Below are 17,270 nucleotides of genomic sequence, written 5' to 3' on the forward strand. Positions count from 1 at the left end.
TGAGGGCCAGAGTGACACAGATGGCATGCTGAACTGGACGTCAGGCACCTGGGGACACGATCCCAGAGCTGCCACCAAAGGGCCAGAGGATCACTGTTGACCTGTGAGTTGTAGGGGTTCCCATGTGTCCCTATGTCAGAGCCTGGGGGTCACTTGGGGGTCCCGTGTATCCCTGTGTCCAAGCCCAGGGATAGCCTTGGGGTCCCATGTGGGGGCCCCCCAGGGTCCCGTGTGTCCCCGTGTCACAGCCTGGGGGGGCCCTCGGGGTCCCATGTGTCCCCGTGTCACATCCCAGGGGACCCTCAGGGTCCTGTGCATCTCTGTGTCACAGCCTGGGGGGCCCTCGGGGTCCCGTGTGTCCCTGTGTCACAGCCTAGGGGGACCCTTGGGAGTCCCTTGTGTCCCCATGTCACATCCCAGGGGGCCTTGGGAGTCCCATGTGTCCCTGGGTCATGTCCTAGGGGGCCCTCGGGGTCCCATGTGTCCTTGTGTCACAACCCTGGGGGGCCCTCGGGTTCCCGTGTGTTCCCATGTCATGTCCTGGGGGGCCCTCAGGGTCCCGTGTATCCCCGTGTCAGAGCCCGGGGAGCCCTTGGGTGTCCCATGTGTCCCCGTGTCACATCCCAGGGGGGCCTTTGGGGTCCCATGTGTCCCCGTGTCACAGCCTGGGGGGCCCTCGGGGTCCCGTGTGTCCCCGTGTCACATCCCAGCGGGCCCTTGGGGGTCTTTGTGTCCCCGTGTCACATCTAGGCAGATGGAACCCACAGGGGTCATAGGAAGATCTGGAGCTGGAGGCAGAAAGTCTAAGTGTTTCACGCTCATCTTTGCACCATTTAGTTGTATTTCTAGGAAAGACGGAATCTGCCTGCCTTGCTTGAATCCCTTCCCTAGGGCTCGTTGGGGAAGTAAAACGTGATAATAAAATTAAAAATATTTTGTAAATTGTCAACATTTTGCCTTCAACTGTTTCCTTGTCTGTTTTCTTTTTTTTTTTTTTTTTTTTTTTTTTTTTAAGATTTATTTATTTATGATAGTCACAGAGAGAGAGAGAGAGAGGCAGAAACATAGGCAGAGGGAGAAGCAGGCTCCATGCACCGGGAGCCCGACGTGGGATCCGATCCCGGGTCTCCAGGATCGCGCCCTGGGCCAAAGGCAGGCGCTAAACCGCTGCGCCACCCAGGGATCCCCCTTGTCTGTTTTCAACGTGTCCTGGAACGGCGTGCCCGGGGGGCCTGTCTCTTAAAGCCGGTGCCCGTTATGTGCCCAGGACAGCGCGTCGCCCGGGGCCCCCGCCCGCCCGGCGACTCCGGAGAGGCCGTGAGCGCCTCGCGCCGCGCACGGTTGCAGCCCGTCAGCTCTTCCTGGCCGAGTGCAGAGGTCAGTTTAGCTTAGCCGCTTTATAAATTTTTCAAAGGTTTCAAGTTGGAAGTCACAATTGGCTTTTACTTTTATAAGCAACGCACTGTTATGATTAGTCGTGTACACACATCACGGATGAGAACGTGAGTGTTTAGTTAGCGGAAAGTACTTTTAAACAGCTGCTGGAGGGCTAGAGTTCTTTTATAAATTGAGGGGAACCATGTGACCTGCCACGGGCATGCATGAGGTTCCTTAGTCGCGAGTGCTAGGCCGGGTGGCCGCGGCGCGCGGGGTCGGGTCAGCCCCTTCGGGAGCAAGCGCTCGCTGGCCGCGGCTCGGAGGGCGTGAGGCCGGGGACGGCAGGGGGACGCGGGAGCGCGTGGACACCCCCCATGGGCAGCCTCGTCCACGGAGCCCGGGGCAGCCCCAGGGCGGCCTGGGCTGGGTCACGGGCTCACGCGGGTGAGGGTGCGGGCGGGCGCCCTCTGCGGGCAGGGGTGGGGCCTCACCGGGCGGAGGCCGGGCTGGAGCCCAACGTGGTTTGACGGTTTGACAGCCCTGAAGCGCTCGTTCAAACCCTCCCCCCTCACTTAATTCTTGTCGCTGGGGACGGTGTCGGGGCTCCTGATCTGGCTGCCGTTAGCGCCCGTCAACGGGCAGCAACTACTGTCCTTTATTGGGTCCTTGGCTCCGCCCCGTGCGGCCGGCGCAGCTGCCAACCCTGGTTTGCAGGAGGGAAAGCGCGGGGCGGGGTGGACCTTCCGGCCGACACGCTCCCCACTCTGCTCCTCAGGCCGGGCGTGGAGGAGCCACTGTCCCATCGGCGGCCGGGCTCAGCGGGGAGCGGGCCTGAGCTCCCCTCCCCAGCGGCCAGGCTCGGTGACCTTGGTGCACACGCTCGCCCAGGGCCCAGCAGCTGCTGATGGAGCGTATTGTGAACTTAGCTTCTGTGCCGTCCTCCCAGAAATGCAAAATCAGTCACGTGTTTCTGGACGTCTGAGTGGCCCTCGGGGGCCCGTGGTCACGTGTGCAAGCTCCTGGGCACACCGCTGTCCTGGTTGGGCACTCGGGCGCCAGGGCCGCGGACGGCTCCTGCGATGGCTCTGGGTGGCCACCTCCTGCCTGGAGCCCACGCAGCGTTCACGGGGGTGGTGGACGCTCCCACGTGCTGCTCACCTCAGCGTCGTGCTGTTGCAGTCGTGACTTCCTGTGGGCTCACGTCTGTGACTTCAGCGTGAGTCTGCCCCTTTCCTGCATCCTCGGGGTTTGAACGTCACGCGTTCACTGTGCAAGGCGAACAGTGGAGATTCTGTTTGCGTTCGTGTCAGTTGAACCCCAGCTCCTGCGGAGGCCACGCGTGCTTTCTGCTCGCATCTGTAACGCGTGTGAAGGGCGGCTCGTTAGCTCCCGAGCCCTGCTGCACGGTCCGCTGTGCCGTCCCGTGGCCCGCAGCGTCGTGGTGGCCAGTCGGGAGCCCAGGCCCTGCTTGGGGCTGGGGGTGAAGCTAAGATCTGGGTCCAGGGTGACCACCAAATCAAACGTTAGGGACAAAGACTTCTGCTTTAGGGAGCCTCATTTTTTAAATATATGTCTTTAAAATTTTTATTAATTTATTCATAGAGAGAGAGAGAGAGAGGCAGAGACACAGGCAGAGGGAGAAGCAGGCTCCCTGCAGGGAGCCCGACGTGGGACTCGATCCCGGGTCTCCAGGATCACGCCCTGGGCTGCAAGTGGCGCTAAACCGCTGAGCCACCAGGGCTGCCAGAGGAGGCCTCGTTTTATTCTTTTCTGCAGAACCAGAAGCTGTATTTGCTAATTAAGCGACTGCCTAGACGGCCTCCGTGTGTAAGGGACTGTGTGCTGCGCTTCCGCCGTGGACATGGAGCCCTTTGGGGTGACGGTGAGCCTGGGGGGAGACAAGTGGTTCCTGGGATGCGGGGTCAGGTGGTCTCGTCCGTGTGTCCCCATGTCCCCGTGTCCTCAGGGCGAACCTCCCTGGGGCTCTGCGCAGGGGCCGCCACTTGTGAGACAGTCCCATCTAGTCCAGGGGACCCGCCTGGGCAGCGACCTTGGCCGAGAGGAGGGCACCGGGCAGGGCCGGCACCTGCGCTCTGGCAGCGTCTCTGACTTTAAGAGGTTTCACATTTTATTTGAAAACAAAATAGGCTCATTGTGAACCGCGTACTTTGCAAAGATGCACAACAGGAAGGAAGGGGCTCTGGGGGCCCCGTTGCCCCCAGCAGACATGGCTGAGGGTTCATATGCATCTGTTTGCATCTGCTTTCCGGTGCAAATACGTCATTTCTCCCCGAAGTGCAGCTGAGAGACGGCGTCACCGTGTGTGTGTGCTGGTCACCGGAACGGGACGTGGCCCAGATGGACAGCCAGCAGCTGGCGTGTGGACAAGTGGTTTATATTTCCCTTTCACGGCATAAATAGAGCTTGTCCTGCACGTGTGCTGTGCTGTCCGTGCCGTGAGGACGCCGTGCGGAGCAGCAGCGCTGCTGACTCGTGGCTTCCTTCCTCTGGGGACGGAGGCAGAGCACGCGGCTGTCGGAGTGTCGATCCGTCCCCCGGTCTTCCCCGCGGGAGCCCGTGCCCGCCGCCCGTCCCAGCTCCCGGGGTGGGGGCCTCCAGCACGCCGGCTCGTCCTCGGCCCCCGTGGTCAGCACGACCCGCTGTTGGGGCATGCGAAGGTGCTGTGTGTAGGGCACACGGGGAAACGCGCCGGGGCGCGCGCCCAGAGGCTGGTTTCTGCCGTGTGTATGGGACTCGTGGTGTGTGTGTGTACATATGGGATTTCTGTATTATGTCTGCGGGATTTCTGCTATATACATGGCACTTCTGGCGTCTGCGGGATTTCCGTGTTGCACGTGGCTTCATGTCAGTCTGCGATGCACCTTTTTCATTATGCCGTGGACGTGTTAGTACGTTAGGGAGACGGTGCCTCCCTCTTCTTAGGACGGATGCATTTTGTGTGTTTGCTTTCAGAATAAAAGATAGCTTTTAAAAAAAAAGTCCTGATTTTAGGGGCGCCTGGGTGGCTTAGTCGGTCGAGTGTCCGACTCCTGATTTTGACTCGGGTCGTGATCTGAGGGTCATGGGATCGAGCCCCGCGTCGGGCTCTCTCCCTCTGCCCTCCCCTCCCTCTCAGAAGAGTTCTGATGCTGCGTAGCTACTATATGCTCGTAAGCACTTCTCTCAACACAGTGAGGGCATATTCTGTCCTATAGATGCCCTCGCGGTGTTATTATTTAATTTTTTAAGATTTTATTTATTCATGAGAGACACAGAGAGAGGCAGAGACACAGGCAGAGGGAGAGGCAGGCTCCATGCAGGGAGCCCGATGCAGGACTCGATCCCAGGACCAGGATCACAGCCTGAGCCGAAGGCAGACGCTCCACCACTGAGCCACCCAGGGGTCCCTTATTTAATTTATTTATTTGAGAGAGAAAGTGAGAGAGGGAGAGGGAGAGCACAAGATGCGCCCGTCAGCGTGTGTCCGCTGCGTCACGGCCTGCTTCTTCTCGTCCCCTCTTCCCAGAGGTGAACCCTTTATGGTTTGTGTCCCGCCCCCACCCTTGGGCCCCCGGACCCCCGTCGCCCGCGCACAGGCTGCCCCAGCTCCCCAGGAAGGGAAGGGGTTTGCCCAGAACTCTGGCTTCTCTTCCCATTTCTGAGCTGCCTCGGCTGTGTCGGGGGCCGTGGGCTCTCGTGTCCGTCACGTTGGTTTCTCGGATTCCACTCTGGTTTGATGGGGGGGGCGTCCCGGAGCACGTGGCTGGGAGACGTGTGGGGTTCTTGCCGGGTTATTTTGTTCCCACACCCGTGGATCCTCTGGAACCCAGAGTTCCGGGTTCTCACGACCTCCGGTCAAACTCAGAGAGCGTGTCCCATTCCTTAACGCAGGCTTGTGTTGCGGGGAAGTCAGGTGTCAGCTGGACTCTCCTCCCCGCAGGCAGCGCCCTGACCTGCCGACCTGGGTGCCCTTGTCCGCCGCTGGCCCATGCTCCGGTGTTTCAGTCCTGTTACGGCTCATTGCCAAGAGGTGCCTTTTCTGCCATTTCGATGGGGTTTGAGGAAGAGAAGAGAGAAGATACGCACTTTCTCACCGTTTTCAATTAAAAGCCTTTTGATCCTTTTATTTTAAGGGGGGGGCAAAGGGAGAGACCCCCGAGCAGGCTCCTCGCCCAGCACTGAGCCCGACGTGGGGCTCGTCTCCCGACCCCGAGACCCCGACCTGAAGTCAAGTCAGATGCCCACCGACGCGGCCGCCCAGGCACCCCGAGGCCTTCGTAATCGCTCTTAGGGGCTGGATTCCGTACCTCGAATATCCTTAACGCGGTGCTTCTTCCCTTATGCTGGAAAAACCGCTCAGCGTTATCCGAGAATTGGGAAGGGCTGCAAGGAGCCAGCTGCGGTAACTTTGTCGTATAAATCCTTCACGGGACGCGCTGTCCTCGCACCTGTCGTCTCATGTTGCGAACGAGCCGCCCATCGGTGTGGACGTCGCGCTACCTCGCAGCGGGGGCAAGACCGGGCAGCCTCACGCCCCGACCCAGAGGCCGCCGGTAAGGGTCACAGCCTCATCGACGTTGGGGGGCGGGGGAGTTCTTTACGTCTGTTTGGAAACGAGGCTGGAGATGATTCACGGCACCGGCAGGTTTAGTTATTGAAAAATTGCGGCTAAAAAGCCTGATGAAATTCTCACTGTGCACGCGGAGAGCCCGTCATAGCCCCGCATGAAGCCATAAAGCACGACGGACGTCACAGTGACGGGAGCAAGAATGGTGCGAGGGACGTCGCGGTGACCCGGCTGTCATGGTAGAGAGCTGCCCCGTGCCCCGCGGCGCCGGCCCTGCTGCTGGGAATCGAGCTGGAGCCCACGAGCGCCGGCTCACGAGATCCACGTGCTCACGCTCCCAGCGTGTCACGTCGCAGGTTCCCGCCGACCGGCCACGGCTGCAGAAACGAGGGCCGTGAAGCGTCGGGTAAGTGCCGAGGAGGGGACAGGGTGTGTGTCCATTCAGGGTGCACCCGAGGCCCTTCCCAGTGCCGGGTTAATACCGCGTGTGTCGTCGTAGACAGGGGCACGTGGGCTTGGAGACCCACCATTCTGATCACGGTTTTGCCTTTCTCGTGGACGTGAGGCCCGGACCCGCGAGCGCGGCAGCTGTTCCTCCCCCAGGACGCCGGCCGGGCAGCGTGCTCGTAGCGGGGACCCCCCAGGGCTGCGGAGCTGCCGTGCGCCTCTCCCCACGCCGCCTCTGCTCACGGTAACTTCAGGGCAGGCGCGAAGCTCCGAGGACGCCCGCCAGCTGTCACCGGCCCCGTCGCCCTCGCCTCTCCCAAGGGACGGAGCGGGAGGGACCTCTGTGTGCTTGCTCTGTTCTCGTGATTGGCAGAAAACAAAAACAAAAATGTGTTTCGTTTAATCAGCTTGCTTATTTTTTCTCTCTGTTTTCGGTATTTCCACAGTTTGATCATATTTTTTTTTAAAGATTTTATTTACTTATTCATGAGAGACACAGAGAGAGAGAGAGAGAGAGAGAGAGACAGGCAGAGGGAGGAGCAGGACTCCATGCAGGGAGCCCGACGTGGGACTCGATCCCGGGACCCCGGGGTCACGCTCTGGGCCAAAGGTGGCGCCGAACTGCTGAGCCACCCGAGCCGCCCTGATCATATTTTTTGAGAAAAGCATCAGGTTCGTTGTCCTAGTGGAGATTTAGGAAAATACCAATTTGGATTATTGAAGACTTTAAATTAAAGCACTCTTTAAAAAAAAAAACAACAACAAACAACAAACCTTTCCTTAAATACCAGAGAGGCCACATTAAAGCCGTCCTGAATAGGGCACTGAGGGGGGGATGAGCACTGGGTATTACTCTGTATGTTGGCAAATTGAACACCGATAAAAAATAAAATAAAATAAAAACGAAAAAAGAAATGTCGCATTCCACGTGCCACTCGCTTTTATCGTCATTCCTTTTGTTACTGTGTTCTCTGCAAGATCACTTCCCTTCTTCTGAAACGTCCCCTTTAGGGTTTCGTCCCCACGAGGGTCAGCGGGATTTGCAGGGAAACCCCTTCCTGTGTTCTCATCGTGAAGAGGTCGTGGGGGGTCGGCAGCTGGAGGCCGCAGCCTCGCCCGCATCCAGCTGGGCGCCCTCCCCCGCCGGCTCCCTGCTCCTGACGTGTCTGGGCGGCAGCTATTTTGGTCTCCTCTGCATGGGGTGGGCTGGGGGGTCGGCTCGGGGCCGCCTGGGCGTGGGGTCAGCCTCCCTCCCCTGGCCCTCTCTCCCCGGCTGCATTCTGGCCACTTCCGCAGCTTCCCCCTGCCGTTCACTCATCCTCTCTTTGTGTCTAGTATGATGTTAAAACCCAGCTTAGAGTTTGTAATTTTAGTAATTTTAGTCTTTAATGTTTCTTATTTATAGAAGGTTTATTCTTTTCCAAGCCTGATTGGGTACTGTTTGTTTTCCTGTTTCTTCTCGTTTTTTCAAGAGAGGGCGAGAGCGCAAGTGGGGGGAGAGGCAGAGGGTGAGAGAGTCCCAGGCAGGCTCTCTGCAGAGCGGGGAGCCCAACACGGGACCCGAACCCACGACCCCGAGATCGCGACCTGAGCCGAAGGCAGATGCTGAACGGGCTGAGCCGCCGTGCTGGCCCCGCATCTATTTTTCTTACGTGCCCAGTAATTTTATATGTGGGGTCTTGGCAGGTCCATCCCATCCGAAGGCCTGTTTCTGGGGTCTCTCGTTTAGGCTGCTCATGCTTCCGACCCTGCTTCCTTGTGGGATTATCTTTTTGACGGTCGGTTGCTCATCTTCCTTGGAAAACCACGTGTATGGATTCTTTGAGGCCTCCGATGACGGTGCATTTTTCCAGAGAGGATGTTGTTTTGCACCTGCCACGTGTCTGTGGACCACTCGTTGGGGAAGGCTCTTTCCTGAGGTCCATTTGGATACGTCGTGGAGCATCTGGGTGGTGGGTGGTGCGATCGGGAGCTTTACGGAGATCGGCTTATGGCAACGTCTCACCAGAGACCTTCCGTTCCTTGCTTTGACCGTCGTCAAGGTTGCTTCCTGGGAGTCCCCTGGGCATGGGCCGGGTTAGCCCTGACCCGAGGAGGTCACTCCCGGCGTTCCCATGGGAGGTGCCCCACGCGGGCAGCTCGGGTTGTGTGCCGTGCCCCGCCGCGGGCCTGCAGCGGGTGGCGGCGTCCGTGCTCGGCTCACCCCTGGGCGCGTCACCGTCTCACAGGTGCACGTGTGAAGGACCCTGACCACGGGTGATTACGGCTTTCGCTCCGTGGACGTTCCTGTTCTGCTTACTGTGCGCCCGCCGGGTGGGCTCCAAGCCCGGGCGTCCCCAGCTCTCGGGATCCCCACGGCAGCCGCGGGGGAAGGGCTGCTCTTACGCCCGCGTCACGGGGAGGAGGACACGGGGGCAGCTCACTCGTCCGGGGCCGTGGTGCCGGCCCGTGGTGGCTCCAGGCGGGTCGTCTGAGAGCTCGGCCCCTGGCGTCTCGTTTCCGTGTCCTGACACGGCTGCTTTCGGTGCCCGGCCAGCCGTGGCCTCCGTCTGAGGACCGCCTGCCTTCCTGTCTCATCCCCGGGCATCTTCTGGTTAAAAACTCGCATTTAGTCTGCCTTATGTAACAGAACAAGAAGATATATTTGAGAGATTTCTATAAAAAAAGATTAACATTTTTTATTTAGACAGTTCGTCTCCTTGCAATGGATGCTATTACACTAACTTTCGGCGTCTGGTAACGTCACCGAGTGCGTTTAAATTGACGACGTTGCTCAAATACAGACATCATGCTCGTTTGACTTTTAATGAAGAACTTCTGAAAATGTGTTCGTTTGACACGAATCCGATGGAAGACGTTGAGAACGTCACAGGTTTATGTAACAGGTGCCTGCCGATCGGAGAAGCCGGTGCCGTGTTCATCGGTGACACGGTTGTAGGGAAGTTTAGGGGTTACGGGTCCTTCCAGACCTTGGGGTCTGGGGGGGCCTTGGAGCTGCCCTGCCGGGGTCCCGCCCGGGGCCGCCTGCAGCCCTCCGCGTGCTCCTGCCAAGGGCCCAGGGCTGCAGCCTCCGCTTCGGAAAGTCTCTCGGGATCATCTTTCCCGTCACTCTCCTTTTCTTACTGGGCCTTGTCGTGTAGCCTGTGGAGAGGGTTTTGTTTCTCTTGATTTGTTCTTTGTGTCACCCAGTCCGAGTGTCTCATGGGAGAAGGTGGGCCGACCAGTGCCTCTGTGGCCGCGTGTCCCCCCCCCCCCCCCCGGCGTGTGCACGCGCTGCACCCGGGTTTGGGGCCTGAAATGCTCTTCTGTTGGTCTTATTTGTTTGCTGGCAATGATTAGGCAAAAATAGACCTCATTTTCATGGAAAAATCACTCCCTAAAGTCATCATAGAAATAACGTGGCTCATCGTGTGTCAGCGGAGGGGACCTCTGACACAGGTAACCCCGTGAGTCGTGGGAGACAGAGGCCGCAGGCCCTCCCGCCCCCCGAGAGGTGTGGACGCCTAATAATACGCGGTACGCTAACCAGGCTGAAAGAGGTGTGGACTCCCCGTGGGCAGACCTCCACTTGCGCTGCCTGGTGCACGAGCCCACCCGCGCTGGGGCGGCCGAGGACGGACGGGGCACCCCAGGTGCAGGCCCAGCTGCCACACCTGCGTGCTCCCTGCTGGCCCTTCTGGGTTGTTTCAGCGTGTGTGTGGCCAAAGGGCGCACAGTCGTCTTGAGGGGAGCAGGTGCCGAGGGCACGGAGGGCTCCGCACCTCCCACGTCTTCTGGTCTGTCCTTCACCTGCCATCCCGGTGATTCCAGCAGTCGCCTCCGTGACCGGGGCTGAGACGTTCCTCTGCCGGGCTGGGGTGATGACCCTGCAGCAGCACCCAGGGTCCTACACCCCACCCGAGCCGAGGGCCTGAGAGCAGGTGCAGAGCGAGGCTCAGGCGGGCGCCCTCCGCTCGCCCTCTGTGTCTCCGTGTCCGTCTCCACCCCCAGGGGCCCTCTCCCTGTGGCGACGCAGAGCTCAGTCCTAGCTTGGGAGCACTGGGTCCCTCTGGGAATGATTATGCAACAGCAAATGGAGCTGGATGGGGAGAAGTCCCTGGCCTATTTAACGCGTTGTTTTAATGTTTGCAGCAAGCTTTAATTTCCCATAAAACATTAGATTATTCAGAGTTTAAAAAAGTAATGTTCTCCCTCAGGTCATAAAAATATTTTCGATAATGTGTACCAACTCCCTTCAAAAAATAAGATGAGGGGCTTTATTTTTTTATTTTTTTTAAAAAGATTTTATTTATTTAATTAGAGGCAGAGACGCAGGCAGAGGGAGAAGCAGGCTCCATGCAGGGAGCTGATGTGGGACTCGATCCCGGGACCCCAGGATCACACCCTGGGCCAAAGGCAGCGCCAAACCGCTGAGCCACCCGGGAGCCCCAAGATGAGGGGTTTTACAGTATAAAGCAAAGTAGTGTTTTTTAAAGCCGGCTTTCTCGAGGTATAACTGATGTACCAGCACACGCACGTATTTTAACGTGTGCCACTTGATGGGTTTTGGGACACGGGTGAGACCACTGCCACGGTGCGGATGGTGAACATGCCCGTTGCCTTTGAAGGTCCCCTGCCCCCCGGCCCCCCTGCCCCCCAGCCCCCCATCCTCCCCCACCCCCCACAGCCACTGCTCTCTGCCGGGACAGGTCCCCCTGCGTTTTCTGGAGTTCCACATAAGTGGGGTCAGGGAGTCGGTGCGTGTCTCGTGTGGCCTGTTTCACGCAGCGCGGTCACCTGGAGAGTCATCCGTGCTGTCTCCGCCGTGGTTCCTTCTAAAGTCATCTTCCTAATGGGGCAAGCACCTTCGCCCTACTTGCCGAGAACACGGACTTGGTTGATTTCAGTGAGAAGAGACGACAAGGTCCGGGTCGGTGCCTGTGAGACCCAGATGCAGGGGATGAGGCAAGCGCACGGGGCTCCGTGGTGGAAGCGGCGGCCCCCGCGTCGCGTCGAGGCATCTGGACGGGGAGGGCCGCACGCTGTCCCCGCGGATGGCCCGGCCGAGCTGGACCCTGCTCAGGAGCCGTGGACACACGGTTCTCCGGGGCCCAGAGCACGTGCTGCGCAGACCGCCTCCTGGGTGGGATTTAAATAATATTTAAAAAGTGTTAAAGCGGGACCCCTGGCCTAGAGCGCGTCTCTTCCTTCCCAGAAGCAGCGGAGAGCCGGGGGCCTGTGGCCTCCCCCGCGGCCCCCTCGGGCGCCCCCTACGACAGCGCTCACGGCCGCCCCGCGCTCTGTGGGTTTACGGTCTCCTCTGGCCGCGGGAAGATCCCCCCCCCCCCCCCCCCCCGGTGTCCTTCCTAAAGCAGAATCAACTTTCTCCCTTTGAAGGGTCAGGTCGTGGGGACCCTTTGGTCATTGTTGATGCAGAACTACCAGGACTGTAGTCGATACACTTTGGAGCTTTTTATAGCTCCGGACAGTTGAAAAACACCTGTCTTCTAAGATTTCCTCTTTTTTTCCGATTCTCTCCTGTTGCTTACTGGCACTGCCATCCACCCCTTGGCAGAGCCGGGGCAGGAGCTGGGGCCACACGGCCTCCGCTCCCCCTGCAGGATCTCGGGTCAGCTCAGGCCCGGCTGTTTCCCGGGGTGGATCGCGGCGGAGAGGGCAGGGGGCTGACCCCACCCCGCCCTGCTTTGAACCGGCCTCTTGCCCCGAGAGCTCGGCTCCTCGTGCTCCTCCCTCGTGGGGCCCTGTCTTCTGTGTTTCGCGGGAGGTGTGGGACCTCCACCCCCGGCTTGTGGCGGGGGCACCGCGGGCGCAGTAGCTCCCCTGTCCCCCTGCAGCGGCTGGCCTGTGGTGCTGCCGGTTCCCTGCTGCAGGCGGGTGATGGAGCGCTGCTTGGCTCCGTCGTGTGGACCAAGACCCGGGTCCCTCCTGCTCCCTGGCCCTCCTGGGTCCCGTTACCCGGTCATCTCCTAGTGCGCTGTTGTGAGGTCTGCGGTTCCTGCGTGAGTCCCCGTCACCCGGGAGCACAGACGTTGTCAGAGCCTCCCTTGTGCTGCTGGACGGCGGCCTCCTGCCGACCCGCCTGCCGCCCAGGCCGCCCTGGCCCGCGGAAGCGTGCGTCCCCACGCCGTCAGACTCCATGGCGTCACGGGTGTGTTGGACGCCTCTCTCGGGGTGCTAGTGTGGCGGGGTTCGCTAGTGGTTTACATACACTGTCTCGTCTTCCCGTTCCCAGAGTAAATCCAGCTGGATCATATGTCAGCTTTTATTTTTTTTTTTAGATTTATTTTTATTTATTTATGATAGAGAGAGACAGAGAGGGAGAGGCAGAGACACAGGCAGAGGGAGAAGCAGGCTCCATGCAGGGAGCCCGACGCGGGACTCGATCCCGGGACTCCAGGATCGCACCCTGGGCCAAAGGCAGGCGCCAAACCGCGGAGCCACCCAGGGATCCCCATATGTCAGCTTTTAAAAACATCATTGGACCAACTTTGCCGCCGTCTCCCTTGGGATTCTTACGTGTGCATTCGTGAGTTGGTTTGGCTGATACTTTGTACACGATTTTTGTTTCCTGGTGCTTGTTCTTTGTCCTGTAGTCAGATTTTCTATTTCTTCTTGCGTCAGTTTTCCTACACTGTATTTCTCATGGGATGTGCTCATTGTACCTAAGTCTACAGAATTTTTGAAACGAGGTTCCTAATACCCTCTTACTATATTTTTAACGCTGTGCGAATTTGGAGTGGTAATTCTGTCCTGGTGTTTCTTGAGGCCTAACACCCCTGTCCCCCGCCCCATACAGCACAACTCAGTGGCCTGGAACAGCCACCATCTGGTTTTGCTGGTGACCCCGTGGGGCAGGGGTTGGGGCAGGGTATAAAGGGGACGGTTTGTCCGTGCTCCGTGGGACCATGGGACCGGGGCCTCAGATGAGTGGAAGTGGCCGTGTGTGGGCAGCTGGGGGTCATAGTTCTTGTCCTTACACCTCGTCGGAGGCAGCCTGCTGAGGGGCAGGTGGGCACCTGCGCGGGGCCGGCCTGGGCTCTGTCCTGCGTGGACCCCAGCCGGGTGGCCGCAGCCACGGAACCGGCCTCCTGGGGAGAGTCTTCCAAGCCAGCAGCCCCCAAAGGGCCAGCACGCGGTGACTCCTCCCGCCTCCACCCGACCCACCCTGGGGTCCCGGAGCCTGCTGAGACTCAGGGACGCCCTGAAAGGACCGCTTGAGGCGCCGGCACGGGGTGGCACATAAAGGAGGCCACCTGGCCCCCCGCTGCCCTTCAGAGCAGGACGATGTGGGGCTTCTCCCCGTCCTGCGTGCGGGCGTCCGTCCCCGTATGCCCTCTACTGCGTGTGATCAGTGCGGGTTTAATTACTTCCTTTCCCCCTCCCGCTTCCTTTGGGCTAATTTTGTTCTCCTTGTACTGACCCGCCCGGGTGGGGATTCGTTGATTCCTGAAGGGGTGAGCGTGGGGCCGCACGTGTCCCTGGTGCGCTGCCCCACCTGCGCGCCGCTCAAGTCCACGTGTGCTCTCTGGTTTTTAAGTTTTCGTAGTTTCTGTTTCCTACTGCGATTATTTCAGCCGTGGGTTACTCGGAGGAATACCGCCAGCTTCCAGACAGGCAGAGACTCTTCTGGTTGTCCTTGGTCGTCCGTCCCCGGGTGCGTGGCGTGCGTGGCGTGCTGGGACGCAGCTGCCCTCAGGGCGGAGGCTTCTGTGTGTCTCCTCCCCGCTCTCTGTCGGCCACGGTCCCCTGCCTGCCCCTGCGACAGGAGCCTCCTCCGTCTTTGCCCACCGCCTGTCGTGCTCTTGCTGTGACTTTCACTGTCACCGGGCCAAGCTCTCTGTGACCCCTGCTCTGTTCAGTCCTCGTGGTGCCATCCTGTGCGTCACTGTGGCAGGACCTGGAGGCGCTCAGCGATGCAGCCGCAGGGCCAGGTGGTGTCCCAAGGCTGCCTCTTGCAGTCTGAACCCACAACGCAGCAGTCCCCTGGGCATGTGGCAGCTCCTGTCACACCATTCCGGTGCTTCTTGTTTAAGCTTTACAGTTTGCAGAACCCTTCCCCACGCCAGTCCGGCTCCCTGGGTCAGCTCTGCGGGGCTGTCTTCAGAATGGTTCCCCTGGGCCTGGTCTCTCCGGGTCCCTGGTCTCTCCTGGTCCCACTCTCTCCTGGTCCCTCCTGGTCCTACTCCCTCCTGGTCCCTGCTCCCTCCTGGTCCCTGCTCCCTCCTGGGTCTTGTCCCTGGCCCCTCCTGGGCCTTGTCCCTGATCCCTCCTGTCCCTGGTCCCTCCAGGTCCCTGCTCCCTCCTGGTCCCTGGTCCTCCTGGGCCTTGTCCCTGGTCCCTCCTGGGCCTTGTCCCTGGCCCCTCCTGATCCCTGGTCCCTCCTGGGCCTTGTCCCTGGCCCCTCCTGATCCCTGGTCCCTCCTGGTCCCTAGTCCCTCCTGGGCCTTGTCCCTGGTCCCTCCTGGGCCTTGTCCCTGGCCCCCCTGATCCCTGGTCCCTCCTGGTCCCCGGTCCCTCCAGGTCCCTGGTCCCTCCTAGTCCCTGCTCCCTCCTGGTCCCAGGTGCCTCCTGAGCCTTGTCCCTGGTCCCTCCCTGGCACGGTTCCTCCAGTGGACGACAGGGGTCAGACTTCTGTCTCCACTCTGGGCTGGCAGGTCGCCATCTGGACACTAGGACCTGGTTCTGTGGATGTTGGTCGTGTGCTCCCTGTGTTTCCCTTGATCTGTGGCCTGTGTGGACGTTGGTTGGCACAGTGACATTTGACCTGACTCGCACATCGTCCTTCTTCTTCCTTGGATCGCGGGGGGCTCCGTGTCCTGTTCTTCGTTCTTTGTTAGGGGAGCTGCTGTGTCTCCTGCACACCCTCCAGCCAGGTCAGGAGCTGCTGGCAGGATCACTGACCAGGTGGGGGTGGCGTTGAGGATTGGGGGGGTACACGGTGGGGCCGTTTCCTTCATCCTCCTCGCCTGGGTGTGGAGGTAGGTCCGCAGGGGCGCTGATGGGGTCAGCAGCCATGTGCATGGACCTGTGTGCTCAGCCTCGAAGCCTCCGTGCTGGAGAGGACAGTCGTGTGACCTGTAACCCCAGGCTAATAGGTCGTTGTTGTGAGTTCCCACTGGAGCTGGGGGCAGCAGCGTACAACACGGGGACCGTGCCTCAGACCTGTCCTCGCACACCTGCTGACACACGGTACGGATGAATTGAGGCGAGTCACAGCTGAGAGATGTGGAGGGGCTGAGACTGGCCACTTGTAACCCCCGGGGCCCCGAGGAGGTCTGTGGTGACCACACCGAGTCTGCACGGTTAGGGGCCCCCCCTTGTTCAGCGAGCACCTGTCTACACTCCCTGCTGGTCTTCCTGGGCGCCCACGCAGAGACCCGCTCGTTCTTCCCGTGGATGCTGGCTGGCGGCTCTGTGCTGGAGAAGCCCCACCGTAGACTTTCCCCTCGGGTGGATATCGGTTTGTTTTTGTAAAGGAAAATGTTAACGTGGCATATTTAGGTTTTGTCAGTACATAAGCATGTTGAAATACTCTCTTTAATGAGTTGTGAGTTGACGTTTTTCTGCTGAGAGGAAGTGGCACGGAGATGTTTCACACGCTCTGCCTGCAGACGGACGCGTGGCCTGGGCTTCTGGGCTGGGCCGGAGGGCGGGGAGGCGTGCATCCGTGCACTCGTGAGGTCTGTATGCAGCCAGAGTGGCGGGCCACACGCGTGATGCAGACTGTGATCGGTCCACACGGGAGTGCGTCTGAGGCCTCCGTCCCTAGCAGGCGGGTTTTGTGTTTGCACTAGCCTGCTGGGGAGCTGGGGAGCGGAGATCCGGGCCGGAGGGTGCGGGTATGCCTGCCTCTTGGGAGGGTTGGGGTGCGGGTGTGACTCGTTAGTGTGTATCTGCTTTAGGGAAGCATAAGAGTATTTTATTTTATTTTTTAAAAAAGATTTTATTTATTCACAAGACACAGGGAGAGAGGCAGAGACCCAGGCAGAGGGAGAAGCAGGCTCCATGCAGGGAGCCCGACGCGGGACTCGATCCTGGGACTCTAGGATCAGGCCCTGGGCCAAAGGTGGCGCTAAACCGCTGAGCCACCCAGGGCTGCCCAAGTATTTTATTTTATTTTATTTTTATTTTATTTTATTTTATTTTATTTTATTTTATTTTATTTTATTTTATTTTATTTTATTTTATTTTATTATTTTTTAAAAAATATTTTATTTATTTATTTTTATTTATTCATGAGAGGCACAGAGAGAAAGAGAGAGGTAGAGACACAGGCAGAGGGAGAAGCAGGCCCCATGCAGGGAGCCCGACGTGGGACTCGATCCTGGGTCTCCAGGATCACGCCCTGGGCCGAAGCAGGGGCTGAACTGCTGAGCCACCCAGGGATCCCTGCCCAAGTATTTTAAAAATGACTTAAGCCTGTATTTAGGAAGAGGATCTTTAACTAATGGTATTTATTATTAGAATTCACATCTGACGTGTCGAAAAGGCAAAGTAATGGGATCTTTCTGTTCCACAGAGTGAAGCCTCTCCCGCTGGGCACGGCAGGCTGACAAAGGGACCGAGGGACACCCGTGCGCTCGGGGTCGCCCGGCCCGGCCTGCGCCCAGGGAAGCTCTGCCCGGGTCCCAGCACACGCAGACACCAGCCTAATCTAAGGTAAGGTAAACACCTGCAAAAATCTGCTCACCTCTGACTGATTAGAAAGTACCCTCTGCTCGCTGTAAAGGGAGTAATTAAAGCCTTTTGCCTTCTCGAGTGTGTTTGATTGAGTAACTTCCGCGCTGGATCGTGCTGGGTCGCGCTGCTGCCTCTCTCCGGGTGTGGCGGGCCCAGGCCACCTGCAAGCGGGGCCGCGGCCAGCGTGCTGCTGCCCCCC

At 59.2% G+C, this 17,270-nt stretch overlaps 1 protein-coding gene across 4 annotated transcripts in view; it reads left to right on the forward strand.

The window, feature by feature from the left end:
* The window catches only part of ADARB1 (adenosine deaminase RNA specific B1), a 138,329-nt gene that overhangs the window by 37,421 nt on the left and 83,638 nt on the right, over window positions 1–17,270 (forward strand). For all 4 annotated transcript variants that reach the window (XM_038581661.1, XM_038581660.1, XM_038581663.1 and 1 more), the window contains exon 2: window positions 16,911–17,050. The gene's annotated coding sequence lies outside the window, so the exon portion shown is untranslated. The remainder of the gene's footprint in view (window positions 1–16,910; window positions 17,051–17,270) is intronic.

The sequence above is a fragment of the Canis lupus genome, chromosome 31 (assembly GCF_011100685.1).
Source record: "Canis lupus familiaris isolate Mischka breed German Shepherd chromosome 31, alternate assembly UU_Cfam_GSD_1.0, whole genome shotgun sequence".
NCBI lineage: Eukaryota > Metazoa > Chordata > Mammalia > Carnivora > Canidae > Canis > Canis lupus.